Source organism: Camelus bactrianus, chromosome 30 (assembly GCF_048773025.1).
Source record: "Camelus bactrianus isolate YW-2024 breed Bactrian camel chromosome 30, ASM4877302v1, whole genome shotgun sequence".
NCBI lineage: Eukaryota > Metazoa > Chordata > Mammalia > Artiodactyla > Camelidae > Camelus > Camelus bactrianus.
In genome coordinates, this window is record NC_133568.1 from 14823326 (window position 1) to 14841826 (window position 18501).

At 42.8% G+C, this 18501-nt stretch overlaps 1 protein-coding gene across 4 annotated transcripts in view; it reads right to left on the reverse strand.

The window, feature by feature from the left end:
- Positions 1 to 9237, reverse strand: part of CCDC68 (coiled-coil domain containing 68) — a 43413-nt gene extending 34176 nt beyond the window's left edge. The window contains exons 1-2 of one of the 4 annotated variants that reach the window (XM_045521519.2): positions 8949 to 9232; positions 4515 to 4614 (exon numbers count right to left, since the gene is read on the reverse strand). The gene's annotated coding sequence lies outside the window, so the exon portion shown is untranslated. Of the gene's footprint in view, positions 1 to 4514; positions 4615 to 8948 lie in introns of all 4 variants that reach the window. The other 3 variants (XM_045521517.2, XM_010961338.3, XM_074355432.1) reach the window with 3 other exon arrangements.
- Between the last annotated feature and the right edge of the window lie 9264 nt (positions 9238 to 18501).

An 18501-nucleotide genomic window follows, 5' to 3' on the forward strand; every position in this document is an offset into this window, starting at 1 on the left:
TCTAGCCCCCAGAACCGTGACACAAGTAAGCACCATGTTAAAGCCACTCAGTTTGTGGTACTTTATTTTAGCCACCTTAGGAAACGAATACAGGCACTGTTTATATTCTAGAGATTTTAACCAAGGTGTTTCCTTCCTCTATTTAACCCTTCATTCATTCATGTTTTAAATATTTATAGAATGAAGCTGCGTTAGGAGCCGCGGCCACAGAAATGAGTCAGAGACCCTGCTTTCACAGGACTTGCAGTACAGAGGGGCAGACGGACATTAAACGAAACAATAAATACATGGGGAACACAAGCAGGGGTGGTGACGAGTGTCACGAAGGAAAGTAGAGCAGGGTAATAGAATAAAAAAAGTGGTGCTGTTTTGGATGCGTGGGGAGAGACCGCCAATCTGAAGAGGTGGCATTTAAGCAAAAGACTTGAATAAAAGGAAATGAAGCCGCGTGGCCATGTGGGAGAAGAGGATTCCAGGCAAAGGGTAGAGAAAGAGCAGAGGCTGGAACTTGCTGAGAGTCATGTTCTAACATAAAGGTCCGCAGTGTACTTTACCCTTTTTTTTTTCTTTGTCTTTTAATGGAGAAGGGATTTCCTTTTTTTTTTTTTTAATAGACTGAAACCTGTTAAGACTTTCACTTTGCCTAGGGAGTTTTCTCCTTAACCGCTTAAAACAGGTCTAGCCCTGCCTGGTATGGCTCCCTTGGGGTTGAAGGAAAGGCAGGATATACAGCAGTCTGGGATGCTGTCAGGGGCCATGGGGTTGCTGACTCCGGTCAGCCCATGGAAGGAGCAAGAAAGGGCAGTTGCCTACCCAGTGGCATTCTCAACTCACATCTGGGGTGCTGATTGAAAAGCACCATAGTGGATGCTGGGCTTGGATCTCCCTCCCAGGTAGGTGGGCTCACCGTCTATATGAGTCTGTGCAGGAAGGATCTCTTACTTGTTCTTCCTCACTCCCTGGGGCTGGAGCACAGATACAAGTCCTAGACCCAGCCACCTGCATCCTCCCACCGGGACATGCCGGTAAGAGACTGGCCCTCAGGCTTGTTCCGTCATGACTCTTGGAAGGAAAGGACTCTGGTACAGAGCGCTGCTTTGTGTCCAGTGGCAGGAACACCAGCATGGTACCCACTGTCCAGTGGCAATTCCAGAAGGACTCTCTCCTGCTCTTGCTACAGACTGATCTTGGCTGAGGCACCAAGACACTGGATTCTTCCGTTTCCATATCTTGTTTTCCCATCAGTTCTGGATGCTGCTTTGTATTCTTGCAAAGCATTCCTTTCCCACTTAGGTTAGCCAGAGTCAGTGACTCTGATTAGCAACCAAGAGCCCTGAATGGCTTTAGCACCTCTTCTGAATTTTCAGATTCTCAGTTCTAAGTTAACAATATTGAAATCGGTTTCATCATTCTTGGTCACTCTTAGGAACAGAGGCCTTAGAGATTAGAAACTGAAAGAGTGAATTATGATAAAAGTGCTACAAGGGTAATCAGGTTATAAGAAGGGGGGAAAGCTAACATGTCTCCAAACCCTTGGAGAGACTGGCCGAGTCAGCAACACTAAATAGCACACCTGTTCTGCAGTTGCTTTACACGGCACAACGGTGACATCCAGTGTCAGCTGGCAAAATCTCAGGTGACTGTGCAGCTTACCTGAAAATGCGCAGTATCTCAAAAAACAATGCATCTGAACGCAGACCCCAACTCAAAGCTATTTGCAAGTAATAATCTAAGATACTTTAAGTAGAATTAATTATATTCATTGCTAAATGTTATTCATTTGTATACTTACATATATTTATATCACAGGCAGTGATATAGAAAGCTCTTAGATATGAAATAAAAGCTATTTAGTTTGGGGAATAACAAGATTGAAATATTAGTACTAACATAACGTACAAATAGATGCTACTGGCAAAGCATGGTGCCATTTACCAAAAAATTATCTTCCGTATAGTGTCAAAATTAATCATCATAACACACTGTACTATAATTATTACCTATATATTTATCTTTCTAGATATATGTATGAGGTAACCAAGTCACAGAAAAGTGATGTTTTTCAAGATCACACATTAACGCCATCACTTGAATCCAGATAGCCTGACCCCAAATCCAAGTGTCTTTGTAATGAGACAACCTATCTTCATAGTCCATTGGTATAATTTGAAACTTTGAAAAACAGCTGAAGGTTTCGCCCAGTGCCCAGTATGGCAGATAAGCTGCCAGGAGGTGCAGATCACATGACTCCCTCCCCACATGGGGCAGAGTGGGGAGGAGAGATGAGGCTCTGTTGCGAGCCCACCACACGCGGCCTGGGTGTGCGGACCTTGATAATCCTCAGGAGCACCTCAAGGGGCTAAAGTTATTGTTCCCATTTTACAGATGAGGGAATGAAGCTCCGCCGAGGTCAAGCAGACAGCTCAGTCATGACGGTCATGGATCCCAACCCGCGTTTGCCTTCTGCTGCGTTATGAATCAATTTCGAAGCCTAGTTTCTTGGACTCAAGCTCATTTAGTAGTGGGGGTTTTCCAGAGAAAGTGACTAAGTAACAGTCAAGTAACTCCTGCTGTGAGTCCCCAGGTGTGTCCTCAGGAGCCTGAGCAGAGGCTGTTGTAATAGATTTATTCCACCAACAGAGGCAGTGTGACTTCGTGGCTTAAAAATGAGGGCTTGGGACTCGGTCAGTGTTGCCCACGAGTCTATTCTACTTCCTCACTAGCTGGGCAGTCTTGGGAGGATTTTTAAACTCCCTTAGGCTTTAACTTCCTCAGTTGAAAAATCCAGATGAAAACACCCTCCTCATAGTTACAGGACAATTAAATGGGATAACGCATAAAAAGAGCTTATTATGCGGTATCCGACCATAGCACACACTCAGAGAACAGGAAATAGTTATCTTCACAACTTATCGTGGACATTTGCTTGTAGGACATCATTTGAAAGTGTCAATGCCTAAGCCCAGTTGTCCCCTCTCTAGTCCTTCCCCCCCCATCCCATTAGTCAATTACTCCTCCTGCTTCGTCCTTCTCAACTAACAAGCAACTGAAAAGCCACTTACGACTTGTCAGTGAAGAAAATATGGAAAGAAGCAGTCGTCACTGACATATCTCAGTCATTTGTAACACTTATAAGGAAGGTGCCCTTTTGGAAAATTTCTTTTGTGGCTTTATAAAATATTTTAAGAGTAAAGGCTCAAGGATTTACAAAATATCGATAGCTTCCTAAACGTGTCTTAGGATAGTTTAGCTTCAACATTGTTTACTTCATTTTAAAAATCATCCAGCGAAGGAGGGAAAAACAGACAATACCACGTGTGGGTGGGGTTGGGGAGTGGCTGGAACTCCCGTGTGTTGCTGGTGGGAATGCAAAGTGCACAGCCACGTTGGATGACAGCACTTAGGCAGTTTCCCATAAAGTTAAGTACAGACTGTACGCCCCAGCAATCCCTCTCCTAGGAGATTTTTTTTTGTTCCATAAAACACAAATGTTTACGATTGCCAAACACTGGAAAAAATTCAAATATTCACCAACAGGTAAATCCTACCCATCAATACCAAAGAATGACCTACTGATACAATAACAATATAGATAAATCTCAAATGCATTATGGTGATTAAAAATAGCCAAATCCAAAAGGCTGCATATTCTATAATTCCATTTATATGACATACTAAAAAATTTGAAACTATAGGGACAGAAAACTAAACAGCGGTTACCTGGGGATTGAGAGTGGGGGAAGGACTGACTACCAAAGGGACACAGGGGAATTTTTTAATTTTTTCTTGGTGGGATGGTGATGAAAGTGTTCTAAATCTTCGTGGTGATGGTGGTTCCATGACTGTAACTATTTGTCAAAACTTACAGAACTCTACACTAAAAAAGATGAATTTATATACTTTTATTTTAAAAACAGTAATTCAATTCAGTAGTAATTCAATACCCCGGAAAAAGCAAAATACAATTGAGATTTCAAAATCCAAGGAACTTCACTGATTTTATCGGAACTGGAAGCCACAATTAACTGGCTTAGTTTTCCTTCATTTAAATTGTTGATCCTCCAAAAAGTGTAAATGGCAAAAAATAACAAATGGAATCAAGATTATTAAAAAAGCAAGCAACGGGGCTGCTGACCGGTAGGTAGAGCCGCTGGTCCTGGACAAACACAGCCCATGAAATCTGACATTCAATATGGTGAGAAAAACAGGGGAAATCTCACATATCTTAGAAAGCTGATCATGATTACTATTTACTATATTTACTAAGGTGGCAAAGTAGGAGGAAATATGTAAGAAGTATATAAGAATATTTGCAACAAGAAGATTTAAATCTAATTCTTGAACCTTGAACTCCTTGCCTCATCTACCCATCCTTTTCCTTATCGTCTTCTAGATGCATAACACGTATTCATTCTTCACAGCAGCACGCTGGGCCAGTGACTACAAAGTCTACTAGGGGCTGACCACCCCCTGAAACAGCAGGGACCCTGCCCTTCACCACCCGCTCCACTCACCCTCCTGTGCCAGGAAGGTCTCAGACTGATCCCAGCGCAGCATCCTACCGAAATCCAGGGGCTGACAGAAGGATACAAGGGTGAGATGCGGCTTCTGGTTCTGCGTGAAACCAGAGTGAACGTGAGTGATGAGTGAGTGAAATCACCAAAGTAATTAGAAGACTCTAACAGCTCAGTGCTGAGCAAGCTTTCTTGCTGTTGCTGAAGGGACACAACATGGGGAGAGTGTCCACATCGATTTCAAAGTGTATGAACGTGAGAAGGATGAAGATCCATCCTGTATTTGGTATTTGACTCTTAGGAGACATTTGGAATGAAACTGTCAGCTTAAGACTAGAAAAATGCATCTATCCTGGAAATATTTAAACCCTCACCAAGTTAGAGAGACAGAGAGAGAGGGAATTTACCAACAGAGATTGATCATGTCATCTAACCACAGATCAACAAAAACAGTAGTGTTCTGAGCCAGAAGTTTTAACAAGTTGTTTTGATATTTCCAGCAGACAAACTGAGCTCCCAAAGAGCACATCCAGCTTTGGAAAACGGTATTATTTGTTTCCAAATTTTAGAAGCTGAAAAATAAAATCCTTTGCATTCCAAGTTGTCGATAAAATAGAGCTTCAAGTTATCTGAATGCTCTTTTCTTCCCCAATAGGAACTTGCAATGCCAGCAGTAACTTACAGGCATTCAGAGACATAGTATATTCTCTTTAGTTTCACAGAATCTCCTAACTTTTTGTAGAAGAGCTTCCACTCAACTGAAGAAATCTTCCTAAGAGGCTCTTTAAGCATAAATTGCCACGTGTCATCCACTAAAAATGTGCTTGCCATAAAAGTTGATACCAAGCAGGATGAATGTGCATGGATAAGAAAACGGCTCTGACTGGGGCTTCCTAAGAGAGGTGAAAAATAAAAGCCAATGCTTTTGTAGTGTTAGGAAGTTCTTAGTTGGTTTGTGCTGTAGACTTACAGATATCACCACTGCTTAGTAAGAACCTGGAATAATTTATAATTCTAGTCTAGCTCTCATAAAGGCCCTGGGGAAAAAGGACAGGCATTTCTTCTGTTTTGGATTTTCAAAGCTCCAATTACTGATTTAGTAAGTCAGCAAACAATTGTATCAGTTTCATTCTTTAGCACAGTCATGGAAACTAAAGAATAATAAAACTAAGGGCTTGTAAATCCAGATGCACTCCCTTCTGCTTTTTGGCTTAAGGCTACCGTCATCTATAGATGACTCATGCTTTACGTTAAGTGTGCCACTGAAATACGTGATTAAGAAGCGCTTAGGCTGTTAGGAGTAGTTCAGTTATCACCATTAGGTCAAACAGTCATCAAAATCCCCCGACTTTAAAAGCAAACTATTTGTAAAGAAAACGTAGCACAGGAGGGGTATACGCTTTACAGATGTTACTGTCCAGGGTTGAACGTCTTCGAAGTCCAGCCTAGAATATTAAGTGACTGACGCCTCCTGCCACTGGCACGGGGTTTACTATTTGCTATTTTCATGGAACAGCACGGAAGGATCACAATAATGACACATTCGGTAGATATCAGTGATCCGTACTAGGAGTATATTTTTTATAAATATATATAAGAGTTTGGGTCCTATCAGTTATTTTCAAATTATGCTACCATGGAAGCTGGACAAAAATATGTCTTACCACTTAAATGCTAGTGCAGAAATGTCCATCAGCTGGTAAGTGAAATGTGACATAGCCAACAAACCTTTATGAACGTTAGCTAATGATACAAAGGAACCACTAGTGACGCTTGCTACAACCTGAATGAACCTCCAAAACGTGATTCTAGCTGAAAGAAGCCAGATATTAAACACCATACGTTGTATGATCTCACTGTAGGTGCTGCCCCAAAAAAGTGAAATCTAAAGAGACAGAAAATAGACTAGGGTTTGCCTGGGGCTGGCGGTGAGAATGGGGAGTGACTGCAAACAGACACTTGAGATTTTGGGGTTGGGGATGATGAAAATGTTCTAAAATTGGACTGTAAGCATAGTTGCGCTACTCCATAAATTTACTAAAAAAATCACTGAATTGTACATCTGGGTGTATTTTATGGTATATAAGCTATACCTCCAATAAATTTTTTTTTTAAATAGCAAAAGAAAAAAACGGGCCAGAATGCCTTGTGTAAAGTCACTTTTTTCCTCCAAGGTAAAGCAGGATTGTAGTCATATTTTTTTAATGTACAGGGAAAAAATAACTCAGAGGATAAAATTTTCTTGATTTGAAGATGTTCAGTCATTGATTTTTCTCCCCTAAATTACTGGCATCTCCTCCTACAAGTCTAGTTTTAATTTAATTTGCATGAAATTGATATTTAGCTCTTCCAGGTTTAATATCTCAATATTTCATAGCATTTAACTCAGAACATATGATCCCTAAGTTCTTCCCCAACCTAAGCAAGTGAGAAAATGGCCCTACAAAGCATGTAAGTTCCTTTACAATTTTTAAATTTGACTACTTAAACCCTTGTAAAAGAGTTTGCGATTTGAAACTAGTCTAGTTTCAGTTACTGTCCAAAGCTGATGGATGGTGGTTGATATGGTTCCTAATCTAGAGCCTTGGGGCTGTCCTGAAGGATTCCAATATTGTGTAAATTCCATTAGGATAAGAATGACTTATTTACACAAAGCCATATCCCCCTGTGTCTCTAAGACAAAATATAGTGCCTCGCACAACAGGCACTCAATAAATATTGGTTCAATGACTATATGAATGGGCCTGAAAACCCACAGGGGCACCAAGTATTTTCTAAAACTGAGAATATACATACACAGGCTTTTCTTTTCCAAACTCACGTGGATAGCTGTCTTCATGTTTAGTAAAATGTCAATTCACTTTAACATGTTATTAAATTGATAGTGACATTTTGCCATTATGAAATATTTTTCTAGCAATAAATGGCCATATAATTTGGATGTAAATATCTCAGTTCAAAGATTCGAAGCCACTACCTTAAAAGACTCATATTCCCTTCAAAAATCTTCAGCTGGTTCCTTTTTTTGGTCATCATTTGAGACAAATAAACATACAGCTCATTTTTTCAGTTTTGGGCAAGTCCAGCTTCCATTTCCCGGCTTTGTCCAGAATCTGGATTCCAAGTCAAGCCCAGGGTCCAGCCCCTTGTAAATCAATAAGCTAACAAACACCATCCCTGTTCCTGAAACCACAAAGGTGAGTAATACAACTGAAATGGTGTCTGTGTTTATTTCAAAAGTCTCTTTTTAGTTAGTGCAGGGTTAGGTACTAAGTTTTATTCGGCAAATCACAAAGGTAAAAAACCTTCTTAACAAGTTTGCCTGGGTCACAGGAAGTGTAAACCATTTTCATTGTTTTTCTAAGCAGTTAAGAAGCCCTTGCCTTGGGCACAAATTCCTCCTTGTCAAGGACCTTCACGCTTGGATATTCCAGAGTAGGGGGAGAGGGGGGAGGAAGGGCCAGAGTCAGGAGACAGCAGCACCATTTGTGTCTGCTCCGGTACCTGAGACTCCAGCTCAGATCATGTTTCTGGAAAACCAGGCTTCTGCAGAACTGAATATTTAATAGCATTAGGTAAAATCAAAAGGACAGATTATCTTTTCCTTATTGCAAATGCAGGCCAGTTTCCTTTGGGACACTTCATCTGGCCTCTATACACCAAGAAGGAAAACAGATTTTGATTCCTAAAACCAGACAAATATAGTACAAATGGTAAACAGACACAGCTCATTATTTTTGTAGCTAATTACTTCTTTTCATCCACATACATAGATTTTTTGAAGAAGAAGAAGAAGGTTGAAAGTTTACAGTCCCGTCATCCAATCTAAAATCTACCCTTTCCATAAAATGACACGGCTCCTTCCCACCGCTGCGTGGGGCTGAGTAACTTTCAGCTCAAAAATCCCATGACAGTGCAGAACTGTCAGCCAATAGGCTGGTGTCTTTTTGCGACACCTGCCGCTACAGAAACCAGGATGAATGAATGAAGGGTAAGACAACCAACTTCACCCAGTCATTCGTTTATGCTCTTAAAAATTGTGAGCGCGGTGACCTGTTAAAGTCGCCACGCGACAGCAAGTTTTCCAGAGAGCTTTCTTCACCGCCTCTGAATTGCGGGGACCCCTGGCCAAAGGGATTGCATAACAGCAATCTAAATAAATAATCAGACAGTCAGATATACACTGGGCTAAGAAGCGGGTATCCTTTCTCCGGGAAGGCAATTCTGTGTTCCCGGAAGAGCACAGACTTCTGGCCCAGGGAATCCGAGTCCAGAAGAGAGGTTTACAGGGAGAAAATCCTCCTCACCGAGGACCTGTTTACAGGAAAACGTCCCTGGTGCACTGGGCGGCGCTGGGGGAACCGGCTCCAAGGGCACCTGGACATCCGTTCACCTGGGGGGTGACCTGTGCGCGGATCGCCAGGGGTCGCCTACCTTGGAGGGCGCTCAGCGAGCGCGAGGTCCCGGAGCTGCTCCTGCCCTGGACTCTGGGCCTCCAGCCGGTCGGCTCCGCGGGGCGGTCGTGGCTCCGCGGTCCCCAGAGTGAGCTCCGCCCCGCAGGGCGCGCCCCGGGCAGAGTCCGGCGCCCGAGCGGCTCCGGGGAGGAGCCTGGGCTCCGGCCGCTGCCGGACGCACACGCCCGGCTCCGGGCGCCCCGGGATGCGCTCCGGGCGCCCCAACGCACAAGTCTCCAACAGTGCACAGCTCTCAGTACCTGAGTTTCAGACTGACCTCTGTCTCCCTTTGAAAGTTCGTAAACTCTTAGACCTGGGGAGAAAAGGAAGCGCATGCATTGTTTCTTCTAACCCCCACATTCACCGGATTTGGAAAACTGCAACTCAAATCACACCCCCCCCCGCCCCAAATCCAAGGGCTTAAGGGCTTTTTAGAGTCTTCCTGGGAACCCAACAATTATGATTCTCACTCCAGTAAAAGGAAGTAAAAAGAATTTTTTTCCCCCAACAGATAAAACTTCTGGAATGGTACCCAGTTAGAGAAGTGAAAGTTGCTGGTTGTTAGGTTAAGTGCTGGTTAATTAATCCTTGTGGTTCTATTAAATGGATGTATTTTTCAGAGATAAATCATGTTCCAAAGATAGTCGTGGACATTTATTACCACTTTAAACACTGAAGAATTCCAGCTGTTGCCGAGCCTTGCTGCGGTTTACTCCTGTCTGCAATTGCAAGTTGGTCCCATAAACACCACGTTTCCTCCTTCTGAGCTGGTATCTGGCTCAGCATTTGACGCTGCCCTGCTTTCTGAGACCCTCTCACCTCTCTTCCTGTCCTTAACCCTTCTTGGAGATGGAAATCTACTCCATCAGTCCAAGTTTTGTCGGGTAAGCAGAGAATGGATGACCCAGTGAGTGGTCCAGCCCCACAGATTGTCTATCTTTCATGTATTTTTGACGAAGTTACTAACTTTGTATTTAAGTCTCACCATGCCCAAGAAGAAACTGATGCGATCAGAGGAGAAGAGATTTTTGTGCACTTTTCTGGGAGGAGAAAGGAGACTGTAGCTGAAAGTGACAATTCTAATCAGTATAAAATACTGACTGTATTTCATGGTTCTGCGATGTACTATTACCTAGGCAATTTGAGTAAATCTTGTGTGGAGGGGAACAGGGAACCACTCATTAACAAGAATGTGAAATTCTAAAATATTGGCAACCTACATAGTGCAGCTCAGGAGAATTTATAAGCCACCCATAAATACAAAACGCTAGTGGTGTGCCTTAGAGGTTGGACACTGGGGGAGGAGGGATCAAAGTTTATGGATTTGTCTTATAGCTGGAGCATTTGATAGTTATTTTTATGACAGACTATGTACAAATCATTTAAAATAGCCAAATATTCTAAAGTTGCTTTTCTTCACATTTTAATTAAGATTGCCCATTTTTCTTTTTGGGAGGGGGGAGGGGAATGTCAACTGGCTTCACTTTAAATTCATTATCATTAAGTTCAAGTGGGCAGCGATGCTGTTCAGTGATCACGTGATATGCCCCATGCCTGTTCCTCTCTTTTTTCTTTTTTTTTTTTTTTAACATTTTTTATTGATTTATAATCATTTTACAATGTTGTGTCAAATTCCAGTGTAGAGCACAATTTTTCAATTATACATGAACATATATATATTCATTGTCACATTCCTTTCTCTGTGAGCTACCGTAAGATCTTGTGTATATTTCCTTGTGCTATACAGTATAATCTTGTTTATCTATTCTACAATTTTGAAATCCCGTCTATCCCTTCCCACCCCCCACTCCCTTGGCAACCACAAATCTGTATTCTATGTCTATGAGTCTATTTCTGTTCTGTATTTATGCTTTGTTTGTTTGTTTGTTTTTTTAGATTCCACATATGAGTGATCTCATATGGCATTTTTCTTTCTCTTTCTGGCTTACTTCACTTAGAATGACATTCTCCAGGAGCATCTATGTTGCTGCAAATGGCATTATGTTGTCGGTTTTCATGGCTGAGTAGTATTCCATTGTATAAATATACCGCCTCTTCTTTATCCAGTCACCTGTTGATGGACATTTAGGCTGTTTCCATGTCTTGGATGCCTGTTCCTCTCTTACTCGCCTGCTTGACTGTTTCAGGTTTCCTCCTCTCTTCCCAGATTTCCAGCAACAACTCCTCTCCAGCATTCTCAGCAGATGACCTTCTTCTCTGCTTTACTGATGAGCAAGGCTGTCTAAAGATCCTTAGCTTAATCTGAGGGTCCTTAACTTAATCACATCTGTGAAGTCAGCAGTACCAGGTAAGATCACATATTTACAAGTCCCAGAGATTAGGATCTGGACATTTTTTGAGGTCATGATTCTACCTCCCAGAGCTGTACTCCTACATCACATTATAATTCAAATGTTCATTAGGCCTCTATTAAATATTTCATTTTTTAAGGCGCAAAATGAAGAAGGCTTGGCAGGATGATGAAGGAGGCCTGCTCTTATCCCCTTTTTGGTGATGCTTCTGCCTGCCCTTCTGTTCTTTCCTCTCCCCTTCCCCCGGCACCCCCCCAATGCTGCCAGAGGAGGGCCAGATGTTGGAAGATTTTCTAGGCTCTTCCCCTCCCCCATACCTACAGCCTTCCTGGACTTTCTGGGACTTGCTGGATGGAGAAAGGAATGCAAATGTGGAAAATTAAGGCATTTGATTTTAACAAAATTGAACTCTAAGGGCCCCCTGAGTCTTGCAGACTGGACTCTGAGCTAGGGAAAACACAAAGCATCGAAATACCTCTCGGCAGCTTGAGACAACAATCGGTCTACTCTGTGCAAGCTGCTGTGCTGAGTGTTGAAGTCAATTTTTATCATTTTAAATTCCATGTGTTTGCCCTTTAAATGGATAGGTCACACATGCACGTGGAAAATAAGTATAAATACAATTACATAATAAATGTAGACAGTCCCAGACAACTGATCGTCGCTGAGTAGCAGGAGAGCTAATAAGTACCAGAAGACGAAGAGAGAAAATTGACTTTAGTTAGTGACGTGGAGGAACGCTCAGAGGAGGCAGGAGTGCAGCTACGTCATGAGTTTAAGCACCACGTCATCCCAGGAGAGCATGGGGGACTTCTGTGACCAGACAACGGCAGAGGCACAAAAGCAGGGAAACGCTCAGGCAGATTTGGGAGCTACCAACTAGACCGGTCCAGTTGGACCATGAAGGACTAATGGGAGATAAAGCAGAGAGGTGGGGGCCCTTTGTGTGTAAGAAACAAAAGGTCCAGGTGATATATTTTTCTACTTCAACTCTGCTGTGAGAGGAAAGAAAACGTCACTGTAGGAAATGAAACTCTGGTTGTTCTGACTTTAAGAGTAAAACACTTCTTAGCAGACATCAGTGAACAATATATGAGAGTCTACTTGTGTATCCATGTCTGTCTAAACAGGTAGAACTTTTTCTAAGACTCCTTTCATATAAAGGATGCAGAAACCATGACATAACCAGGCTTGATATTCCAAATATGTGCCTCCTGGTTGAGCAGTGGCACTGACCAATCAGACAAGCTGTCAGCCGTAGTGAACTGTTACGGATTAACCAGTGTGGACCAGATGAAGGTCAGCCCCAGACATCACTGTTTAAACGACGGCTGTTCTCTTAACCAAACTAGATATTCTTTCATTTTCTTCCAAAAATACCATTCAAAGGACTTCAGAATCTCTGATTTTTGTGACCTTTCTTTTGGTGGTGAGCTTGGTTTACGCTGCCTTAGTAGAAGCTGGGGTAATCATTGTCACTTCCCTCTGTTTTGTAAAGACAAGAAAACCACCCAGGTCTCAAGAAAAGTCTAGCTGAACTCCAGGACATGCTTTCACAGGCTGAAGTGACAATCTAGGCCTCTGCTTCAGAGTCTAATACAAGAACAGATGGCCAGTTTGTTTCTGGTAATCACCTGGGCTGCAGCTGGCTGGTGTATCTTTTCTAGATATTTAAATGCTTCTGCAAAGCCATTGTGACATCGGCTTTGCTCTAGCTCTTGGTTAAGCAGAAGGAAAAAGAAGATGCCCTGCCCCCTCACCCCCGAGTCCTCCCTGGGCTTCTGGGCTTGCAGTAAGTTCCACGCCCTCTACAGGACAGTCCTGAGGTGCCTTTCCTTCCAAGTGCCACCTCCCGCCTTGTCCCCATCTCTCTCTGTGGTCTCCGCTCGGCACAGCTGGTCAATCCCAGCTAGGCCGCCCTTGGCTCTCAGTCGTCAAGGGTATCCAGCCAGGAGGAAGGGGATGTCTTCTTCCTTCTAGGCTTTGCCCAGAAAACCAGCCTTGAAGTGGAACTGAATACAAGCATCTCAGAATCGATACCATTCTATATCTAGCCAAGGAGCTGAGCCCACGACAGCTGACTCCAGCAGGAAACAGTGGCCACAAGGACGTTGTGTGAGATGTGCCTGATTGAACTAATAGTCACTTGGATAAGTTTTTTTTTTAATGCGTTAGAGTTTTCTAAAAATCACATGATATTCTTAAGTTGCTTTGGTGGTTGAAAGGATGAGACATTAGTTAGAGTCTATTTAATTTCCACAAAAACTTTGTCTTCATTCTGTTAATAAAGAAGTTAAATTAAAAAAAAAAAAAGCTGTCTTCCTCGGGGAAGCGAGCACCTTTATTCATCCTGAGTCCGACCTCAGATGGTCCAAGGACCACCTCATAGCTCAGTCCTCATCCTGAGCTACTTGGCAGGCATCGTCCCTCTTTCCCAGCCAGAGGCAGAATCCAGCCCTCCCAGTTGCCAACCCCTGAGCTCTCTTTGGCCCCTCCCAGCACATTACTTTTCCTAAGACATAACTCTCACTCTTGGCTTATTTGCAGACTAGAGATGACTGCTAAGTCATATGCCACGGGAATGAGCTCTGTACTGCGGAGTCCCTGAGACTCACTCCAACATTGAAGGAAGTAATTCTCCAGGCTTTGACAGTGGCAAAATGATTCAAATGTGCGTTGAGCCCCATATTGAGGTAATTCCCACCAAAGGCGGGGTGAGGGCTTGGTGGGGGTTCATTTTCCATAATTTCTATACACATCTTTGCCTTTAACAATGTAGTTTAACATCCTGACAAGTACGATCATAGAAAAACGCTTCTGAAACTGAAACGAGAATTTTTAAATGTATGTATTTACACTTCACATTCTTCTAAAAATAACTTGAGCTAGAATATCATAAATATTCCCAATTATCCTTAATAGTTGGAAGCACGTAACATTTATGAAGACCCCGGAATTTAAAGTGAGCTCAACGTCTGAGTGAAATCTCCTCGGAGAAGGAGCTCTGAGTATTCAAATATTGATTTTCCACCGCGAGGAAATACTGTTCCTTCCCTTACAAAATTAATTAAGCTCTGTGTTAATTAATCACTATGCCTCTATAATGAGAGGCTGCCAATCACCCTGTCAGATTGTTTACAGCTGAAATCCAGCCGAAAATACATCTAGTTAATCATCTAAGTTAAATTTAACCCGTGTCTCAGGACCTCAAACCTCATTCTAGATCACAGCAGTGATCCTAGCTTTTGAATCCCCTGTGCGACTCTGCTTCTCCACGGAAGTGGCCAAATTCCAAGTCTCTCGGAGCTGCAGACCCACAGCGGAAGCTTATCTGAAACTTCCAAGGCTCTGCAAGTAGAACTAATATATAGAAAATCCATGCATATTTCTTTTTCTGTCTCATCGTTTGATAAATAATTTCTCTTTGGCTTTTTACCATAAAATGACTAAACTCTTGGACAACTTTGCAACCAAAAGAGTTTCAAATATGGGATCACTATGCCATAAAATGGACTGTGGGAAAAAATATAAATGATAGTTTCAATTACAGCACCTTGCTTATATTTTACCCAGGAACTTATGGCTTTTGACCGTATCATCTTTTGGTGATTTTTCTTGTCTTTCACTTGTGTTACTTACATGGGGCCAGTTTCCTTGAGAGTGAAAGCTGTGGGATTCAAGCTGTCATAGGGAAGTGTTAGTCTCTCTGGCATCTGTGATTTTAAAACTAGATTAAACAAGGCCTCAACAGGGCTTCTTGGACTGAGACTTTGGTTATGCCTCCTGGGTGATGGAAAACCCTGTCCAAGGCAAAGATGCAGTGGACTCACGCAACAAGGTCCTTTAAGTTCTGGTAGTTATTTTTGACATTGGTATTTTTATTCATATGGTTTTCCCTTTGAGTCAGATCTCAGGAGTGAGGAGGGGGAGGGCAAGAGTAAGAATTTGGGGGGAAAAATCCCAGGGTACAACTGGCCAGGGAACCAGCTCAAGCCTGTGATCAGAGAAGAGTGAGGTGGTTGGACCAGGTGATCAATCCAAGGTCAGGCCATGCATTTGGGATGTGTCTAGTCTGTTTTGGTTTTTCTCGGGGGTGGTAATTAGGCTTGTTTGTTTATTTTTAGAGGAGGTACTGGGGATTCAACACGGGACATCGTGCATGCTAGGCACAGGCTTTACCACTGAGCTGCACTCTCCCCACCGGATGTGGCTCGTCTTCACTGAGATGCGATGTAAGCTTGAAATACACACCAGATGTCAAAGACTTAGTATGAAAAAGAAGAATGTCAATGATTCCATTAATTGTTGATTATGATTATAGATTAAGATGATGAATATACTGGGTTAAATAAAACCTATGATTAAAATTAATTTCTTCTGCTCTTTGATGATCTTCTTGTAGCTACTAAAATTTAAAAAATTTTATTGGTGGTTCACACTGTTTCCATGGGACAGCTCTGCTTTAGAGCGATATTTTTAGAGACAAGCCAAGCTCCCCACTGCCCTGAAGAGAGGGGCACACACAGGGGCCCCATTGGCACTTGAAACTCATCATGTCCGCTAGGGAACTGGTTTTCTTACCCACGCACCTGACCTTTATATAATCCTCATCTCCGCTATAAGGTTTTTTTCCTGTACAACATTGCTGATGAAGATAACCATGGTATCTACCCAGAGGTTTTCCTCCCATCACTAATTTGTACACATTTAAGGCATCCATTCAGACAAATCTAATGCTAGACCAATGGTTCTTAAATGTGGTTCCCAGATCAACAGTTTCAACCAGGAAACTTGTCAGAAATACAAATTCTCATTCCTTGTCCCAAATCCACTGAATCAGAAGCTCTGAGGACTGGGATCTAGGACTCTGTTGATAAATCCCTCCGAGTGCTTCTGTTGCACTCTAATATTTGAAAACCACTCAATGCTCTGGAATAAACATTAAGGCTCCCAGATAAAATCTAGGATGCTTAATTAAATTTGAATTTCAAATCAACAGCAAAGAATTGTTTAGTGTAAGTATGTCCCATGTAATATTTGAGACAGACTTGTACTAAAAAAAAAATTATTGTTGCTCTAAAATTCAAATTTAACCAGGTGTTTCTGTATTTTTATTTGCTGAATTACAATTTTACTTTGGAAGAGGGGGTATCAACCCTGACAGTAAGTTAATTTAATTCACTGGTGTGGTCCCCAAGCATCAGGATAGACTTTTTTTCAAATCCCCAATTTTTTCTAATGCACATCTGCGTACTCCTTCATTAAAGTGAAACAATGAAATGAAATGATGCTTTTCAAACTTTAAATGCATTCAAGTTACCTGGAGCTCTTGGTACAACACAGATTCCGATACAGTATTTCTGGGTTGAGAGCCTGAGATTTGACATTCCTGACAAACTCCCATGCGACGCCATTGCTCCTGGTCTGGGGACCACATTTTGAGGAGCAGAGCATCGGGAGTGCAGAGACGCGTGCTCCAACAGCTGGTAAATACCTCACAGGGGGCTACCCGGGAGACAGCGATGGGGCAGAAGAGAATATGATGCAAATCATTCGTACGAGAGAGGTTCAGAGTACTGTGAGGGTTTCAGAAAAGGGAGAAACCACAGCTGGTAGAGGAGGAAAGCCTCTATGGAAGAAGTGGGGCTTATGAAACGTTGTAATACATTTCAAAACAGGACTGCAGTGTTTTGCAAGAGAAGGAAACTGGTTAGGCAGATACTGCCATAAAGATACATGAAAGCAGGTGGCATTGACTTTGCGACCTGACGGCGGGCAGAGGCCAGGGAAGCAGTAAGGAGACGACTAGTGGAACATGGACGAGCCATACTTGGAAGACAAAACAGGTATCTGATGAACTCAGGACAATGGGAACAAATTTTGTCTCGGTTATCTACTGCTCTGTAACCAACCGCCCTAGCACTTGGTAGTTTAAAATAACCATCATTTATCAGTTCTCGTAATTTGACTCTGTGGGGCGCTCACTCACTCCTGAGGCTTTAGCTGGGGGACTGCTGGAGGCAAGGACAGCTGCGTCTCTCTCACCGCAGCTCCTTCATCCTCAAGAAGGCTCGACTGGATTTCCTGGCATGATGGCAGCAATGTTCTAAGGGCATGAGCCCCAGTGCACAAAGGCTTTTTTTTTCTTTTAATAAGCCTCTGCTTCTGCACATTTTCTAACGTCCCATTGGCCAAAGCAAGTCACGTGACCAAGCCCAGCATCAATGCAGGGGGGACTGGACACCAGGAGGTGAGATTCACTGTCAATCTTTATTATAACAATTTACCCCAGATGGCTAATACTCGGTAATTTATTGACTAGAGAGCAGAATGTAAAATAGGAAAATAGTACGAAATACAACTTGGGAAGTAGATCTTTATTATATTCTGGGAAGCTTGAAACTCCCAGGTGAGGCATGTACACTTAATACGCTGGGTCATGGGGAATCACTGAGTATTAGGACAAAAAAGCCCTGTAGGCAGAAGCCAGGATCGTCCACTACGCTGAAGAATCCGTCAGCGCCCTCACGCAGGACGGAGCGGAAACTGCACCCCCACTGAGAGTTAATTGAATGAGTTCATTGGAAGGAGGTCACAAAATCAAGAGAAAAGCTGAACAACCAAGCCTCAGGAAGACGGGAAACCGAGGTGGCTCTACTAGACCAGGGCACCGGGAGCAGGACCTGGTGCGAAGTCTTTCCAAGATGCTTGTGTTGGGTCCGTCAACGCCCAAGATCCTCTCCATCCAAGTTTCAAATTTCCAAGACAGAGGGTCTGTTGATCCATATGAGTCATTTGCTCATCATCTGGCCAAAGTTCGGAAGAGCATCTTGGTCAACAAGCCCAACGAGAATGCATGCAGTGGGGACAGAGAGTTTTCCAAGGAATTTCCAAAGATAGGTATAGAACTGAAAAGGCATCACAGATCTTAAACTTAACCCTGGATCCCAGGGTTGCTCGGGAGCTCAAATACCAGGTAGCTCAGAGAAAGCCAACTTCACCCCCATCTTGCTTCAAGGCCTCCTCGTTGCTCAGACCACATTTGATATATTCTCCATGCTGTGGTCTTCCAAGCCTGTTTCACCTTATGGTTTTCCCTTCCATTTTAAGTCCTCAGTCCTCACATTTTGAACAATCTTCCTGGCTTTCCTTTAACCACAGTTTGGATTTTTTGGTGACCTCTGCTCACCTGGTTGGTCTCCATGGTCCATTCAACTCACC